Source organism: Echinops telfairi, unplaced genomic scaffold (genome assembly GCF_000313985.2).
Source record: "Echinops telfairi isolate 266 unplaced genomic scaffold, ASM31398v2 ScPeMD7_35;HRSCAF=133_1, whole genome shotgun sequence".
NCBI lineage: Eukaryota > Metazoa > Chordata > Mammalia > Afrosoricida > Tenrecidae > Echinops > Echinops telfairi.
The window spans coordinates 817,351-823,594 of NW_022103933.1; the positions used below are offsets into that span (position 1 = coordinate 817,351).

Here is a 6,244-nt window from a genome sequence, read left to right on the forward strand (position 1 = left end):
TCCAAAGCGCCACAGAAATAGATGAGCCAGTCAGGGTGCAGTATAGCACCAACAAAACATACAACCTTCCTCTAGTTCTTTAATGCTTCCTCCCCAACCCCACTCTCATGACCCCAATTCTATCTTACAAATCTGGCTCAACCAGAACACACAGAGCTCACAACACAGGGAGTCCAGAACAGATAAACCCCTCAGGACCAATAAGGGCAGCAGTAATACTAGGAGGGTATGGGAAAGCGGGAAGTAAGAGGGAATTGATCACAATAATTGACATGTGGCCCCCCTAAAACATGAAAAAAATATATAATAATTATAAATTATTAAGGAGACATGGGGAGAGGGCTGGTGATGGAGGCAGGAAAAAAATGAGGAGCTGATATCAAGGGTCAAGTAGAAAGAAAATGTTTTGAAAAAGATGATGACAACATATGTACAGATGTTTTGAAACAATGTATATATGTATGGATTGTGATGAGAGCTGTAAGCGCTCCTCCAAAATAAAAAAATTTAACTGTCCAATTAGAAACACAGTACAGGGCTTACTCTTCCCTTGGGTTCTGTATAAGTATTGTTAAGCTTTTTTTCCTGTTGTGAGTTTGCTCCTCCCCATTTACCCACCAACAGAAATATGCTTGTCTTCTTTGAGACATATATACCCCCTTTCCCTGTCTTGACTTGAATTTCTAGTAAGGTTCCCTTATCACTCTGGTAAGAGTGTCTGTTGGTTTGGGCTGGTGTGACCTTAGCACTATTTTGTATTGAAGCAACTGAATGGTTTTCTCCATCTCCTCAGAAAAACTACTCCAAATGAGGTGAGGTGTCCCCCTGTCAAAGCGGTTTTAAGGTGTCCATATAGAGGGCTTGAGATATGTATGGTTCATGGACTCTAGGCTGGCTTTCTACCTCATTGCTTGGGAGACCAAATTAAAAGATTAAATAAACTGGGAGCAGTTCATCTTGGTGTTTATACTTATAATAGTGGGCTCCTACAATCTTTGTCCTTTTGTGGTTGATTAACTTCACTTCAGCATAATGATTTCCAAGTCTCTCTATGTCAAGAGGTGTTTCATGGTTTCATCTCTGTTTTTTAGAGATGCATAATTGTGTTAGTCTGGGGTGACTAGAGAAACAAATCCAGGGAGACTCACATGTGTATAAGAAAGAGCTTTCTATAAAGAGTAATTATATATTAAGAAAAAAATCCCATCCTAGTCCAGGTCAGGTCCATAAGTCCGATCCTACCCTATATGTAGATATTAGTCCATAAATTTCTCTTTAGACTCACGCAGTCATCCAATGATGCTGAATGCAGGAAGATCACAGACCAGTGGATTGAAAGTCTTGTGGATCCAGTGGTGGTGGAAGCATCTCATGTGGCTACTCCAGCTCCAAGGATCTGGCTCCATCTGCGTAGCTCCATGTGGCTTGTCATCAGGAATACAAAGCAGAAAGTGTGGGTCTGGCCTCCAGTGAGCTATTTATCTCCATAGTGCCTCCAAATGATGTCATCAAGCTGCGACTTGATTGATAGGCTAAACTCTACTCCTTCACTTTTAATAGTCTCAAATTGACACAAGATTATGTAACGGCCACAATAATGTTCCATTGTGTGTATGTAGTAGAGTTTATTTATTGATTCCTCTACTGGTGAGTATTTGGGTTGTTTCCAACTTCTTGCTACTGTGAACTATGCTGCAATGAACATGGGAGAGCATATGTCTGTTCGTGTTTTGTCTCTTAATTCTTTGGGGTATATGCCCAGCAAAGGTATTGCTGGGTTGTATGGTATTTCTTTCCCAAGGTGTTTTAGGTATTGTTATGTTACTTTCCACAATGGTTGAACATGTTTACAAACCCACACGCAGTGTATAAAAGTTCCAATCTGTGCACTCTTTCCAGCATTTGTTGTTCTGTTTTGTTGATTTTTTTTCAATCGGGTTGTCCTGGTAGGTGTGCGGCTATATCTCATTGTTCTTTTGATTTGAAACTCCCAGATGGCTAGTAATTATGAACATTTCCTCGTGCTCATTAGCCATTCAAGTAGCCTCCCTTGTGAATTATCTATTCATATCCTTTGCCCACCTTTTAATTGGATTATTTTTTTATCAGAAAGTTGCAGACTTCTATAGATTTTACTAATTAGTCCATTGTCCACTGTGTCATCGGTAGTCTTTCTCCCAATCTGTGGTCTCTCATTTTACTTTTTTGATGAAGTCTTGATGTGCATAAGAATTTTGTTTTTAATAGGTCCAGCATCTATTTTGTCTTCTAATGTGTGATTCCTTTATTATATTTTGTAGTCCATGCATGCCCTACAATAGGGCCCTTCAGTTTGTCCCAATTTTCTGTAAGATGATGCATTTATATCTGGGCTTTCTGTTCTGATCCATTGGTCTTGTTGTACCAGTACCAGGCTGTTTGGACTACTGTGGCTATGTAGTAGGTTTTTAGGACTCCTACTTGGTTCTTCTTTTTAAGAATATCTTTGCTTATGCTGGGTCTTTTATCTACTCATATGAAATTGGGAATGCAATTTTACATTCATTTAAAGAATATTCCGGGGATTTGAATTTGTATTGCATTGTGTCTATAGATTGTTTTAGGTAGTCTTGTAATTTTCCCAATATGAAGTCTACCTGTTCATGAGCATGGGATATTCTCCCATTTATCTAAGTTCATTTTTAGTTTCCTGTAGTAATGATCTGCACATTTCTCTGTATTGGTTTTTTGTTTCTTTACTTAAGTTTATTACTAATTATTTCATCCTTCGTGTGATTATTGTAAATGGTATTGCTTTCTTAATGACCTTTTTGTAGCTCTCTTCACTGGCATACAGAGATCCAATTGATTTCTGGTTATTAACTTTGTATCCTGCTACCTTGCCGAATTCCTCGATTGTTTCCACCAGGCTTTTTATGGAGACTTTTGGGTTTTCTATCTATAGGATCATATTATCTGCAAATAGCAAGTGTTTCAATTCTTCTTTGCTTATTTGTATTCCCTTGGTTTCTTTTTGTTGTTTGGTGGCTCTAGTTAAAACTTTCAGAACAATGTTGAATAAGAATGGTGATAGGGTGTGGTAGGTAATGGAGAACAGATTAAAACATCCCACTGAAAAGGAGGACCGGACAAAGATGCCCCTTGCCCCCCTTCTTATTTAACATCGTACTGGAGGTCCTAGTTCACAGTATAAGACAAAGAAAAGACATCAAAATTATTCGACTGGGGAAACAAGAGGTGAAATTATCGTTATTCTCAGATGATATAATTTTATGTATGGAAAATCCCAAAAGCTCCACAAGGGGAGTACTGGAAGCAATAGAGGAATATGGCAGAATGGCAGGATACAAAATCAACAAATATAAGTCTATCAGACTGCTATACACATCGGACAAAACCACAGAAGAGGGGATCCAAAAGGTGGTACCCTTCACAATAGCCAAGCACAAATTGAAATATTTAGGGATATACCTGACTAAAAAACAGAAGATTTGTATGAGGAAAATACAGAACACTATTACAAGAAACCAAGAGTGACCTCAACAAATGGAATATCCCATGCTCATGGATTAGAAGACTCAATATAGTAAAGATGTTAATTCTGCCAAAGGCACTATATACGTTTAATGTTATCCTGATACAAATACCATCATCTTTCTTCAAAGAATTGGAAAAAATGATTAACAACTTCATATGGAGAGGGAAGAAGCCCATAATTAGCAGAGAACTCCTCAAGAAGAAGGACAGAATGGGAGGGCTTACTTTACCTGACTGTCACACATATTATACAGCCTCAGTGGTCAAAACAGTGTGTTATTGGTATAATAACAGATATTCAGATGAATGGAAAAGAACTGAAACCCCAGAAATAAAATCATCAGCTTACAGACAACTGATCTTTGATAAGGGCCCAAAAAATACCAAATGGGAATCAGATGCCCTCTTCAATAAGTAGTGCTGGAAAAATGGATATCTACCTGCAAAAAATGAAGCAAGACCCTTACCTCATTCCATGCACAAGAATGGTGGATCAGAGACCTTGAGGTAAAACCCCCAAACTATTAGGGCATCAATGAGGCCCTCATGTTGGGACAAACCTGAGAAGTTTGGCACAGAGAATACCTAAGCTACCAGAAATAGGGAAGGATACAAATACAGATGAGGCACAAATTGACAAGTGGGATATACTGAAGATAAAAAACTTGTGTACATCAAAAGATTTCACCAAGAGAGTAATAAGAGAGCCCACCGACTGGGAAAAACATCGTTTGCAATAGCACCAAGAAGAAAAAACTAATTGCCCACTGAGGAGGTGGGGAAAGGACCTGAACTGAAGTTTCACAGCGCAGAAATCCAGGTGACCAATAAACATATGAGAAAATGTTCCTCATCATTAGCCATAAGTGAATTGCAAATTAAAGCACTATGAGATACCACCCAACACCCTCAAAGATAGCCCAATTCAAAAAATCAGAAAGTAACAAGTGTTGGAGGGCCTGTGGAGATAGGAACTCTCTTTCACCCACTCCTGGTAGACCTGTAGGTATGTATGTACAGCCACTATGGAAATCGATTTGGTGATAATCTAAAACAGATGGAAATTGAGCTACCATATGACCTAGTAATCCCCGCACTGGGCATACACCCAGAAGAGGCAAAAAACAAACCACAGACAGACATCTGTTCTCCAATGTTCATCGTGGCATAGTTCACAATTGCAAGGAGTTGAAAACAGCCCAAATTTCCATCAATGGATGAATCAATTAAAAAACTGTGGTACATACATACAATGGAGCACTACACATCCCTGAAAAGCAGTGATGAATGCATGAAGCACATCACTGCATGGGAAGAATTAGAGGAAATCATTCTAAGCAAAGAAAGCCAAGCACAAAAGGACAAGTACACCAGGAGTCTGCTGAGGTAAGCTTAAAAATTCAAAAGGGGCATAGGGAAAAAGCTACTGTATAACATACATTCCTCAGGTGAGGTTCAGGTAGTATGGCAGGGGCCAGACCCAATCCAGGGATACATATGGTAGCCAATTAAAAAGGAGGGGGGCAGCAAATAAGGCATGGGTAGTGGGGAACAGGACGCTAATCCACCCAAGGGCAGGGCGTTGATTATATCTCTACAGGGAAAGAGGGACCAGATTTCAACCCGGCGTTCCAAGATATGAATGCAATATACTGGCATGAAGCAGGGAACCAATAGAGAGGTCTGAGGGACCAGCCCCAATTCCAACTACGTGGACAGCCTCCCTACCCCCAGAAGAATTCACTTCAGATGACAGCACTGAAACTGCAGCTCAGGGAGAGGGACATGTCTGACCAGAGCACAAAAGAGTAAACGAAGGAGGAGGGAGAGGGAGTGGAGCACAACCTGGCCCACCAAGTCCTGAGGCTGATATTCCTGCTCATAGCAGCTAATGCATAGGTCCAGCCCCACCACAATACACGACACCCCTCACTGACCCATAGCCCTATGGGGGACAACACTGGAGAGCCAGTGTGGGAATTGTGCCTGATCTGACCTCTCCACATCAAGGTGAAACACTAACGGCATGTAACGGAACAGCATGGGGAGCAGAGCAATGAAGTCCCTGGGGAATACAAAAAATAGACTGTGGGGCCAGGGTGTGGCACCCCATCAGACTTGATTGGAAAACACTCATAAAGGTCAACAAACAGACCTTGAACTATTTATAGACTTTTTTGTGTGGTTGCTTTTTGTTGTTGTTGTTTTGTTTTGTTTTGCTCTGTCTTGTTTTTGTGCATATTATTATTTCTGCATGTCTTCCTAGATAAGATAGATGGGATAAACAATCTAGAGGAATACTTACCTGGCAGGGGAGATACCATGATCACGAAGGTGGTTTTCCCAGGGCGAGGCTTATCCATTGCACTCTGGATGTGTTGACCCCTGCGATTTCCCCAAATGTGGGAAACTCAACTGCATAATTTCTGGTAGTGGGGGACTGCGTTCGCATTCTCCCTTGGAAAAAAAATCTAGAGGAGAAAACAATGCGACCAATGGTTTCAGGGGGACATGGGAGAGGAGGGGGGGAGGGAGGAAGTGGGCGTTAACAAACAGGGACAAGTAATCTAAAATCGATGGCAAGGAGGGTATAGAAGGCCTGGTAGGGCTTGATCAAGGGCAATGTAACCGAGAGGAATTACTGGAACCCAAATGAAGACTGAACATGATAGTGGGACAAGAGGAAAGTCAAAGGAAATAGAGGAAA

The 6,244-nt window shown here is 40.7% G+C and overlaps 1 non-coding gene across 1 annotated transcript; it reads left to right on the plus strand.

Annotated features, from left to right (window-relative positions):
• The first annotated feature begins 5,834 nt into the window (after nt 1-5,834).
• Nucleotides 5,835-5,996, plus strand: LOC115869679. The gene has a single exon (XR_004046322.1). It is a non-coding gene; the product is annotated as a U1 spliceosomal RNA (small nuclear RNA).
• Nucleotides 5,997-6,244: the final 248 nt, after the last annotated feature.